This window comes from Culex pipiens, chromosome 2 (genome assembly GCF_016801865.2).
Source record: "Culex pipiens pallens isolate TS chromosome 2, TS_CPP_V2, whole genome shotgun sequence".
Lineage (NCBI taxonomy): Eukaryota > Metazoa > Arthropoda > Insecta > Diptera > Culicidae > Culex > Culex pipiens.
Window position 1 is genome coordinate 180,300,854 of NC_068938.1, and position 12,791 is coordinate 180,313,644.

Here is a 12,791-nt window from a genome sequence, read left to right on the forward strand (position 1 = left end):
CAAACATAAACGTCAAAGTTTCCCTCAACTGGTCCAACTCCCCTAACCAGCATGCTATGCTCAGGTCGTCGCAGTTGGCGACGGCGTAACGATACGTGCTTTCCGATGGTCACACCCGCTTCTCTAGTGTGCGTGCGATCCAAGCATGCCACACCAACACCAGCGCCGCCCGGTTGTTATTGCTCGGTCTCGCTCGCACGCTTGGTGCGTTCTCTCACTCACCGCCAGACACAGGTTGCGCGCATAACAAAAGTTTCTTTGACGCCGTCGGAGTAACTGGAATCGGAGAGCGTGAAAAGATTCCGAACAAAATGCCTTTTAATACACTCTCCTGCTTCATGTTCCAGCGAGCTCCGCTCGCCAGCCAGTCAAATGATCTTCGTAAGCTGCGGAACGATTTCGTTCAGCAACTCAGTTTGGTTGTTAAACGGGACTTGAATTCCTCTTTGACAGTTGGTGACAGAATTGACAGAAATTTTAGAGTTTGACAGAATTTGACAGTTCCAACAGCTTCACCCAGCAACCCTTGCCCAGCAGCGCCTACTTCGGCTCATTGATATCGATACTCAACAGTTTTTCCGCTGCGCTTCCGCGCCCCTCTTTCACGCTTCCACAGTCATTCAACGCGAAGGAATCCGTTGAACTGGAACTAACCTCGACTAGCTGGCTCGCGCGCGCGCCCTCCTTCTTGCCTTCGTTCGCTGAATCGCACCTCTTCATCAGTCTTCTAGCCCCCTTCCTTCCTTTCTACGTTCTGATGTTTTTGTGTACAAATTTACAAGATTTGCCGCGCGCGCTCTGTCTTTTCCCTGTACCACCGTCAACAACGTTTCACAACACTCACACACTTTCCGGCTTGCTCTCACTCACACCACCTCGAGCGCACGCTCTCTCGCTCACGTCAAACGTCGTTTTGTTGTGCTTTTCTTCTTCTGCTTCGTCGTTTTGTCGCGGCGTTTGTTGGTCGTCTCTGGCCGCTCGAGTCAGTCGATAATGGCGATTGCTCGCGGTGAGAGTGCCGGACGCGATACGACGCGATTTCTTCAAGATTTTCGGAAGAGTTTTGACGGTTACCGTTTGACAGATGCGAGCGCGAGCGCGAGTTGGTAGTTACTGGAGCACAGCAGGCTGAACCGTTCGCGGGCGCCTTGTTGACAAACAAGTTCCGGTGTGTTTTTGTTTTGCTCTGGCAGGTTTTTTGAGAGTGTGTGTGTGTTTGTTTATGATTAAGTGAATGGTTTGACAGATGGTGATTGATGACAGATGTCAGTGTCAGTTTGTAAGTAATTGAAAATGTTTATTAATTCAGGAGTGTTATTCAATTCCGATGCTACACTGAAAATATGCCACACTTTTTATTCAAGTGCCCAAACACTTGAATGATTGAATAAAGTCACATCGTAGATCTAATTGGTTTGTGTTTCAACATCAATCCAAACCACTATCAAATGCAAGTGTTTGGGCGGTTGACTTTTTGGTATTTTTTAACATGCTATTTTCATTCGGGTGGCTCAAGCTTTTCAATTGTTTTGCTCATGAATTTGTCCCACCTTCTTGAACTATTCAAAGTGATGAGCAAAACACTTGAAAATGATCTTAAGATCTACCCAAAACAGGCACTATTCAAAGTCAACGTGATTATCCACATGAATTTAATGTGTTTCACTGATTGATTTTTGCGCGACTTTCATCGAAGGCTAGAAGCGAGGCAAGAACCAATAGCACAAAAAACACTCCCATCTTCAACTGGCCGGCCGGCGCAGTGGTAGCGTGCACGACTAGCAAGCGAGAACCTGTAAATCGCTTGACGTACTTTTTTTTCAACACCATTTAAAATTCAAGTGTTTGGCTATTGACATTATTTCATGGCCAATCACCGAAATTTCAAGTGTTTTGTGATTGATATTTGAGTGCTCTGTACAGCAGGGCCAGATCATGTGTAGAACACTTCGTTGAGCTGTGTAAGTTTTACTCAGTGTAGGACCTTCGACGTTTTTTTATACAGTAGTAAAAAATCCATTTTGAATTCATTTCAAGCAAAACAATGCAAATGAGCCGATGTGGATTTGTAGAAAACAGTCTATCCTGCTCACGTTAGTTAATGTTTAAATTTGGAAAGCGCAGGATAGACGGTTGTTTAAAAATTTACATTTGCACATTTACATTGTTTTGCTTGATTTCTGGTCACTTTCTGTCAAGAAAGGCTGTGGTGTTGTTTTTTTTTTAAATTGATTTAAAAAACCACATAATGCACTCTTTTTGGTGGTTCAATGTGTTATTGCGCTTAGAAAAATAAGCTTGTTCGCTGAGAACACAAAAATCTGAGCTTTGATCTAAATTAAATTTAAATTAAATTAAATTTTAAGGATACAATCAAGGTTGCCAGGTCAAAAAAATCTAGCCAAGTACACAGTGGATTCGTTCATTCGAATTTCGCTCGCTTATTCGAACGTATTCGAATTAAAAAGCACTCAAGCGTCAAAACCAGTTGTCAAACTGATGTTGACGTTTCAACACCATTGTTTTACAATTTCCGGACACGTGGTTTCAAGTCTTTGACAGCTGTAAGGCGTTCCAATTAGCGAATTTGGATTCGCTCATTCAAATACAGTTCCAAATAATTATTTATCTTTATTTGGCTAACTCATAAAAAATCTGGCATCATTCCCTGGTTTATCTGACAATCTGGCATCCCTGGACACAATAAAAAAGACGACATTTTACGATTAGGTAAACTATGGTTCTCTAAGATTAAGCTGCCAAAGAGAAAACTTATTGTTAAAAAAAAAATTGTCTAAGCAATTTCGAAAATATACTAATTTTTATTAATTTTGAAAAATTATTGGGATTTGCATTTAATTTTAGGAGTGCAAACAAATTCTGAGCATTTCTAGGTAATTCTTTTATCGGTCCAATTTTGAAAACATCTGGAAATTTAAATTGTTTCCATTTTGCTTAACAGTTTGGTTAAATCAAAATCGAATTCAAAATAAACAATATGAATCATTTAAGAAATGTCGTAACATTTTGAGAAAATAAATTATTATGGAGGAATAATAAAGCAAGCATAAATAAAAATGTTTTTTTTTTATGTTGGTCGATTATAAAACGTGTCGTGATTTTTTTTTTCTAAGCAATTATTGTCTTTGCGGTACATTATGTAAATTTGGTTAATGGAATAATTTATTTTAATTTGGGAAAAATTTTACCCGCAACTTTTTTTACAGTGTGCGATTTTGAAATGGATTAGAATTTTCTAATGTTTATCACGAAAAAGTTCACGTTTTTTTAAATAAATTATTATAAATTGCAAGCATTTCAAAAAAAAAAAAAATTAAAAATAAAACAAATTGGACGAGTCGCTTTTTTATTCTTACTTTAAATTATTTATCAGAATTTAAAAAAAAAATAGAGCTTTTATTTGAAAAGTCCAATAAACCAAATTAAGATTTTTTTGTTTTTTGGGTTGTTTATGAACACCCTTAGTTAAAAGCACTTTTAAAAACACCCAAAAAGCAATAACATATTTGGTTTATCGGACTTAAAAAAATACTCTAGAAATGCACTGTGTTTAAGTTTATGTTTTATTGAAATGAAATTTTGTGAACAATTGATCTTTTTTTATTTTTTTTCGCCAAATAGGATTTTTTTTAGGATTTTGTGATTTTTTTTTGCTGAAAGTTGGCACGTAAGCGTAGTTTTCTTAGTAAATTTTCTGCTTTAAATGCAATTTAAAGCGTTATTTGATCGAATTTGAAATTTGGTCGGAAAAAGGTCGAGCTGTAACTTTCCTGAAATTTTCCACGTAACACTTTTCATGCTAACTATTTTTTGACAGCTAGATAAATCGCCTTACCGCCAAATTTGACCAAGCAGTGTTGCCATTTGGGCGATATATCAAGCGATTTATTAAAAAATAATCTTCTTCTTTTTATTTTGTAAATAAAGATCTAAAGATTTTCTCAACTTGCTCACACGCACTTTTTAATAAGGAAACCGACAATTAAACTTCTCTAATTGATAATTGTTTGCCAGCTCTTTTCGAACCTAACAAGTAGGAGTAGCAACGTTTTCTCGCTCATCAGCCGCGCTCCACCAACCGTCCCAAAAGAGGCATATTTAGCAATGCATGATTCTCTCGTACTACAACATTGCAAACGAGGGTGGTGTTGTCAGCTGTTGTTGTTGTTGGCGTTGGTTAAGTAACATCCACCCAAAGTGAGGTTATAAAAGCTTTTGCGAGGGGGCGCGATTGTCAGCAGCACATTTGAAAAGTTCAGAATAAAAATGACTTTTGATAAATTTAAAATTTTCTTGCAAAATTAAATGTTTTTTGGAAATCTTTAAAAATTAAATGAAATTTCATGCAGATTTTTTTTCACGGTGCCTCCCGCAAGAGGTGTAAAATCGCGCGCCGCCAACTGCGACGAAGACAGTGTGGAGTGTCATTTATGCGATTATTTGCGGGGCTCCGGACAACCGGGGCCGGTTGGCCGCACCACAACATTACGGTTGACTGTTCTACTTGAACCTCATTTTTTTTTTTAGTTTTGCTTTGTTGTTTCTTTTTACCTCTTTCATTGTGCATTGAGTTTTGGTAGTGTATTTTTTTTATTATTTGTATACTCACACAAATTAAGGTGCAACTTACATTAAAAAACGTTACTTAATCCACCGTAAGGTGGTTGATGCCTTCCTCACATTTTTACAGTTTTAGTGGTAAAATAAAAGTCCAACTTACAAATTCCTTTTCTCTGTTTTATCTTTTGGACGCGTTGTATAGGTCTTTTAATTATGCATTCAAGGATGGGTCGCATGATTGTTCATTTTTCGAGTGATTGTATTGCACACTTTGCACCAAATTCTCCACCCTTGCAAATAATATCTGCTCACCAAATATTTGCACTCTTGAAAACCTACCCCTTCTCCCCCCCCTCTTGCCTAGAGTGGTGCGTGTCTCGACTGAGCTTTGTTACTTTCGACCACTTTAGAACAGTTTCAAAATAGGGTGTGTGTCTTGGATAGTTTTTTTCTGCTGTAGTTTGAGGTGTGCACTTTGTTGGAGAGCTTTCCACAAATTGCACGATTGTCTAAAAATCTCTGAAATCCGCAATATAGCCTTCCCTCAGTAAAGTGAGGAAGGCAACAATTTCTGAAATTCACATTTCCCGACATTGACCCATTTACATTGTTTTGTCTGTATTTATAATTCTACGACTCCGACCACTCCGACAGATCACCCGGTTACACACCCTACCACACTATTTTCCATCCACGCTCCCCTCGTCGAGTGTTGTTTGTTTTCTCCATCAGAAAACTGTCAAAACAATCTTCGCACTCCACTGCAGTTCATATTGTTGGTCATGTCTCGATCAGATAAAGTGAATTTTTCAGAATTTTATGAATTTCTGGACCGTTGTGCAAAATAGCTCATTGCTTCTGGTTCCCGAGTGCGTTACCAGCTGGAACTGATCGCTCGCAGTTTTTTGGTGAGTTTTGAGAGTTATTTGGTTGGGAAAAGGGATCACTCAATTTTCCTATTTTCTTCCTCTTTCAGGTGTTGTACTACACTTTTTGCGGGAACGATGTCACTCACAAAGCTGTGCGGCTCCGGTGCCCACTGGTGGCTGCCGTTTAAGCAATCGACCTTTACCGGTCCATGTTTTTTAACGAACTTGTTCGGGTTGGCACGGGTTCTTGGCAGTAGATCACCACCGTCGTTGTCGTTGTTGACCCGGATTGCATCCGACGGAAGTGAGAGGCGCCAGCCAGAGCCAGAGAAGGTGGCAATCATTACGAGGGCTCTATATCATTCTTGCACCGATGGAAAAATGCCCACGAACTGGAACAGGACCAGTTCGATAGTGAGCTACTGGATGGCGTTCGGAACCAAGTCGACGACGATCTGCTCTAAGTGGACAACCTCTTGCTGGTGGCGGAGTGCAATCAGAACCTAAAGAACTAGCTGAGCAGCAACTGGGTTTAGACGGAACTGGGTGGTACTGCGGCTACGAGACGATGACTTAGATTATTCCAGTTCTCAAACTAACGGTTTTCAAGAAAGATTGAATGATGGAACTCCCGGATTAAATCAATATTCAAAAATAAACTTCATACTGAAAAAAAAACCTAGTAATTCTGAGTTTCATTTTTGTTCAAAGAAAATGTCGTTTGCGAGAAAAAAACTGAGAGAATCAGCCCGTGCATTAAGTCAATTTGGGGGAAACGTTAGAAATCCAGGCCGACGATGACGGCGGTGAAGTTTTTGTAATAATCCAATGACGGGTCGCATAATGGATCCATCTACCATTTTAACCAAAATATTCGAGATCAGGCTTTAACAAACAGGATTATGAAAACTTAATTGCAAATACAGTCGACTCTCTGGTTGTCAATATCCAAGGGACCGTCGAGGAAGAGAATCATCAGTTTACAGAACGATGCAAAATGAAGACTCGATTGAAAATATGTTTTTCTTGGTACCCAGCTATGGGAGAGAATCATGGCAACGTCCAGCAAACAAAAACAAACAAGGGGAAAACCACTCTGATCAAAGAGCCCAAGGCTCACTTCGGGCACCTTAGGGCACGTCTCAGGCACCTTCAGGCTCAATCACGGGCACCTTTGATTCTAACTTTGACCTAGACTTTGACAGTTATATAAACTGGTTGAAATAAATGATTGCAATCAGATTTTAAAGTACGACTTCAGTTTAAGTTCAACATTTTGTTTTGAAAAAGAATGATTCGGAAGTCTAACTGAGACTTTTGTTCAGAGATGGTGATTTGTGTTGCTCACAAACGTGAAAAAAACATATGTAATCAAAAATAGGTCTAATTATGATCCGAGTGTTTCAGATTGATCCATCCAGAGAACCAACAACTCGTGGCGCTGGTCATGTCAGTTGACGCGGTCTTCAAGCCGGAAGAGAACACTTCTAGAGATCGTCCAAGGCCACGTTGGTGCTGGTAGACCACCGATCACATCCAGATAATATATCTCGAAACTTAAGTTGCTGGCCGGTAGGGAGAAGCTTCATGAATTAATAAAAGCCATACTGAATCAGCAGGAAGCTATTTTTATATTGCTCGTGATCGATCGATGTTTTTGAGATTCTGGCAACCCAGTACTGGGATGCGAAGGTGTTATGCGACCTCATTTGTAAAGGTAAAAAAAACACTTTTTGATTTTGAAATAAATCATTATATTTAATTATAATATTTTGCTAATAAAATACGTAATACACATTTCTTGAATGCACTTAAACCGCACATAGAAAACGGCTTCCAGTCCACGTCTACCAGTACATCCTTGTTTCACTTTCGTTCCGCTCTTCTCCGGTTCAGGATGACACATTGGTATTATCGTCTATACTGTCGTAGTTGTTCCGTTGGTGTGGGGCTATCTCTCCTGATCGACTGATCCTGGCTAGATCAACCTCGAACAATTTATTTTTATCCTTTAGCTTCAGGCAGCAACCAGCAACAAAATGAACCGGCCCGGTGCGCACCTCAATAGCTTCCAGAAGAACATAACCTGCTGGAAAGCAACAGTTCCGACGTTTTGACCTGCTGCTGGAAACCATAGACGAAGTTTGCTTCAGTTTTGCTCTACGGCTACCACTTCCGGCAAGATCTCGATCAGCCGATGCTCGGAACTGTCGTCGATGGCGCTTATTGTTGCTCAGGCTAATTTTTGTTGCGAAAATGTCTTTCGCAGTACACAAAACGACAACTCTGCGAAAAATTGTAAACAAAGTTGCAATGAGGGTTGCTTAGCATCGCCCAAAACTTATTTATTTCCAAAACGTTTCACGGCTCAATCGGGCACCTTCGGGCACGTTTGGGCAAATTCAGGGCACAGCCTACTCGAGGGCAATGAGCGGAGTGGTTTTCCCCTTGAAAACAAACTAATGTCAAACACCCTTCATAGCTTCGTTTCGCCAAGAAAATTGTCTATGCAAGCCATGAGAAAGTGAAATTATTGACAACCGGAAGAGATTTTTAAAGCAAACAGAATCCAAGGGACCGTCGAGGAAGAGATCCTTCAAGCAAGAGAAAATATCGAGGAATAAAGCCAATCGAAGTATGCAGTTTGAAGGGACTGAAGAATTCATCGATAGATGGAGCAATATTGATATCGAGAAGATTGACAGCCAGAGAGTGGACTGTAACACGGCCTCAAAAAAGTGGATAAGCAACACTTAAGTGCTTATAACTTTTGATAGAATTGTCAGATTCTCAATGTTTTGGGCTCGTTGGAGAGGTCTTTTGATTACCCATCTAACGATGGGTCGCATGCTAGATCCGGACAACGTTTTCCTCAAAATATATGAGATCCGGCCTCAAAAAGGTGTATAAACAACACTTAAGTGCTTTTAACTTTTGATAGGGTTGTCAGATCTTCAATGTTTTGGGCTCGTTAGAAAGTTCTTTTGATTACCTATCTAACGATGGGTCGCATACTAGATCCGGACAACGTTTTCATCAAAATATATGAGATCCGGCCTAAAAAAAAGTGGATAAGCAACACTTAAGTGCTAATAACTTTTGATAGGGTTGTCAGATCCTCAATGTTTTGAGCTCGTTGGAAAGGTCTTTTGATTACCCATCTAACGATGGGTCGCATGCTAGATACGGACAACGTTTTCATCAAAATATATGAGATCCGGCCTAAAAAAAGTGGATAAGCAACACTTAAGTGCTTATAACTTTTGATAGGGTTGTCAGATCCTCAATGTTTTGAGCTCGTTGGAAAGGTCTTTTGATTACTCATCTAACGATGGGTCGCATGCTAGATCCGGACAACGTTTTCATCAAAATATATGAGATCCGGCCTCAAAAAAGTGGGTAAATAACACTTAAGTGCTTATAACTTTTGATAGGGTTGTCAGATCTACATTGTTTTGGTCTCGTTGGAAAGGTCTTTTCAATACCTTTCTAAAAATGTATAGCAAGACGGGGTTTCTTACAAAAACCACCCTTTTTACAATCTTCTGAAATGTAGTCAAAATCGTTTTTTTAGCATAACTTTTGATGTACTTAACTAAACTTGCTGATTTTAAATAGAGACTTATGGGACCCCAAGACGGATCGAATGAGACCATAACGGTCAAAATCCGTAAAGTCAATCCGGAGATAATCGAGTGACAATTTTTTGTCCACCCACCTACACACATCCACACAGACATTTGCTCAGAACATGATTCTGAGTCGATATGTATACGTGAAGGTGGGTCTAGGTGGTCATATTAAGAAGTTCATTTTTTGAGTGATTTTATAGCCTTTCCTCAGTAAGGTGAGGAAGGCAAAAAGTCCCTGCCACCTTTCTGGTGGTTTATTTCGTGACGAAACTAGTTTGCTGACGTTTTTCACAGTTTGTTGGCTTGGTTTCGAAGGAAGTTTGGGCTTTTTTTGCTTCGAAAAATCATGCAACCTCTCTTGCTTTTTTTTTAAGATAAAATATTCGATCGATTTGGCAACACTGTCATCAGGAAACGTAAAATTTTATTGTTTTCAAACTGTTTGTTTACTTTTCTTTTTTTTTCTGCTAACGATTTTTCAAAATTAAAACAAAAACTTCATCAGTCAGCTCAATTCTCGATACAGATATTCCGTCGTTCAAGTGCAGGCAGGACTCGGTGTGTAAACAATGTCACGATTTCCCGCGATCTCGCGCTGGATCGGAGATCTGGCAGAGAGCGGGTGTCATGTTTCGAAAAATTGCGCGATCAGCGCGATCAGTTGGGAAATCTCCGAACTCGTTGAGCATGGTGACATCATGGCAATGCATTGTAAGAACAGCCATGATTAATTTGTTGATGAATGGAATTTATTCAGTAGAGCAATTTTAGTCGAGTTATATTTAATCAAAATAATTCATCGAGGCTCGGCATCACGGCTTAGGGGGCATCCATATTCCACGTAAACACTTTATTATTAGAAATTTTAAAACATTTTTTTGTTCTTTCTGAAAGTTAAACTTTCTAAGATAGATAAGCAATTCTCAGTGAATCCAAACAACGTTTTTTTTCCATTTTTGACTTCTCATAGACCAGAGAAGTTTATTATTTTGAGGAACCTTCATACGATTTTGACGAAAAAGACACCTTTTGATGTTTTGTTGCCAGATATACAGAAAAAAATATCAAACATCTGTAACGCAGACTTTTTCAAATTGTTTATTTCTTCCAAATTTCGAAAATTCAGTAAATGAGAAGTCCTTCATGAAAACCGAAAATGGATTTTATTTGTAAAATCTGAATTTTCTGAACCTTGGTTGGGAAGGCTTCCCGATGGCCAAAAAGGGCATTGTCCTCCATGTCACCATACAAGAATTATTTGCATTTTTTTTTCGAAAGTCTATACTCAGGGATGGAATTTTATGATCGATTTGGTTTCTTGAGCAAAGATGAGGACATTTCATATATAATAGATACACTCAAAAAAAAACCTTATATAACATAATTTTTTCAAAACACAATATTTTTAAATTAATAAAATTAATTGATATTTTTCGGGTGACCAAAAAACCTTATTTTTAAGGTAATGAAAAAAAATATTTCTTCGCAAAGAAACGGATTTTTGGAAATAATAATCTTGTTTTTTTTAAACATTGAAAATGTCATCCAAAAATCTTTAAATGTGTACCGTTCTGAGAATAAGTATATTTTGATTATTTAATTAGGTGTTCTGAAATTATTTTAAATTAATTTTCTGATAAAATTCTCTTCAATTTCATTTTTAGACTTTGAAAATCAGGCAAATAGTTGCAATGATAATGCAAAGAATTGAGCTCATATAAATGAAATTCATTCGTCTTATTCTTCACAAAAATGTTTAAATAAACATTTCGATAAGCCATGCCATTTGTATTCCTGGCAACACTATAATAAGACATCGCGTGAAATTTAAAATAAAAACTCATATTAACCCGAGATAGAAAAATCTGTCAATCTTTTTCATTTCCAACAAGTCTTAAAACTTTGTGTACCTGGCAACACTGTTGTAAAAACAATGTCCTTAGAAAAGAACCATTTTTTCTGTTTAAAAATGATATTCAAATCCAGATTCAAATCCAACATTATATATTTCGTTAAACGGGCAGTTTAATCACATTTTCAATCAGTCAGAACATTTGATGATCTGGTAACACTGTTTAAGATTTCGTAATTTTAATGTTATTACCGGATGGAGTAAATTTGACTATAAATTTCTTCCAGAACTGCCTTTTCTGAAATATTATTTTGGTTGTTTTTATCATTAATGATAAAACATAAATGGTCTGGCATCACTGCACTTTTTTGGAAAATTTTAAGTCGAAACAGAAAAATAATATGGTAATATTACATCTGGAAATAGTGGAAGATTTTGCGTCAAACAAAATGTGTAATCTTACATCAAGAACTGGTGTAGTTTCCTGTTAAACTTTCTGTTGAATTTTAATATTTTCAAACATGTTTTGATAATTAAAAATGCAAATGAGTTTTTAAATGGCAATTTCACAAATGACTTGGTTACACAATTGAAGAGATTTTTAAGAACCTTCAAGCTATGCAGTTTAATAATCTGGCAACACTTACCATAATAATTCAAAACAAAATTGAAATTTGTAGGTTTTTTTTATTGCAAAATAAAAAATTGCTATCAAAAATACTCAGCAAAATAAAAGTTTAATTTTTCCAAGGTTGAATAATACCTGACTTTGAGGTATTTTTGCACTATTTGTTATTTTAATTATTATTTAAATTATTTAAAATGACAGACTTTTTTATCAACAAAATGTATTAATGTACATAAGGATTTTTTCAGTGATTTTTTAACAGTTTCTGTTGAATTTACTTTTTTTACGCATTGTTTCTCTTCCAAAATTAATGCTTACTAAGATTTGAAATAATAAGAAAAGCCATCATGATTGATGTCCTGGCCACACTGCCAAGTGAAAAAATACTTCTGGAAATGTGGACAGATTTTGTATCAGAAAATTGTGAGAATTAAAATTTGTCATTTCATTTATTTTACATTAATTGAGATAAAATAACATCGAAAATGAGACAATTTTCAGCTATCACTTTTTTAACCTTCCAAAATTCAACTTCTTTTTACAGTGTAGAAATTGAAGTAAATTTTAGTGAAACTTCTAAAACCATATTTTCCATAAAACCATAAAAAAACTGTATTAAAATCAAAATAAAGCAATGTAATGTGTAGAAAATCGATTAGTACTCATGAGCAGGGTTACCAGATCTGAACAGAAAAAATCTGGCAAAAAAACTGGAAAAAATCTGGCAAGCCACTTTTCTCAAAGTAAAAAGCAATTTTGTGTTCAAAAACAGTGTATTTTCACTCTTTATACATTATTGATTCACAAAATAAACAAAATACATCAACAAAACAATGTAAAGAAGAAATAGAATTTTTTTTTCAAATTGGCTCTTAAAAAATCTGCCAATTCCAGATTTATCTGGCAACCTGGCATCCCTGCTCATGAGAAAAAAACAAATGCTAACTTTATGTTGATAACTTAACGTGATTTCTACAGTTTCAACAGTAAGCTAAACCAAGGCATTTGTAATGCCTTAACTACCGTTAAGCTTCGTTTATTTATTCCCGCGATTGAAATTTAACTTTACATCAAATAGCTTATAAATCAATTCCATTTCCAAGCTCGAGCCATCTAATCAATCAACATCCGCGTCCAATATCTCAAAATCTCCAGATTAACGATTCCATCAGCGCACATTTCTCGGAAACAAACAGAACCGGAAGTGTCTTGAGCACGACCGCTATTGA

At 37.1% G+C, this 12,791-nt stretch overlaps 1 protein-coding gene across 2 annotated transcripts in view; it reads left to right on the top strand.

Moving 5' to 3' along the window:
* Positions 1–12,791, top strand: part of LOC120420263 (neurogenic protein mastermind) — a 232,366-nt gene that overhangs the window by 64,806 nt on the left and 154,769 nt on the right. Inside the window, exon 1 of one of the 2 annotated variants that reach the window (XM_039583259.2) lies at positions 1,153–1,279. The exons of the other annotated variant lie outside the window; for it this stretch is intronic. The gene's annotated coding sequence lies outside the window, so the exon portion shown is untranslated. Of the gene's footprint in view, positions 1–1,152; positions 1,280–12,791 lie in introns of those variants that run through there. 2 annotated transcript variants of the gene reach the window in all.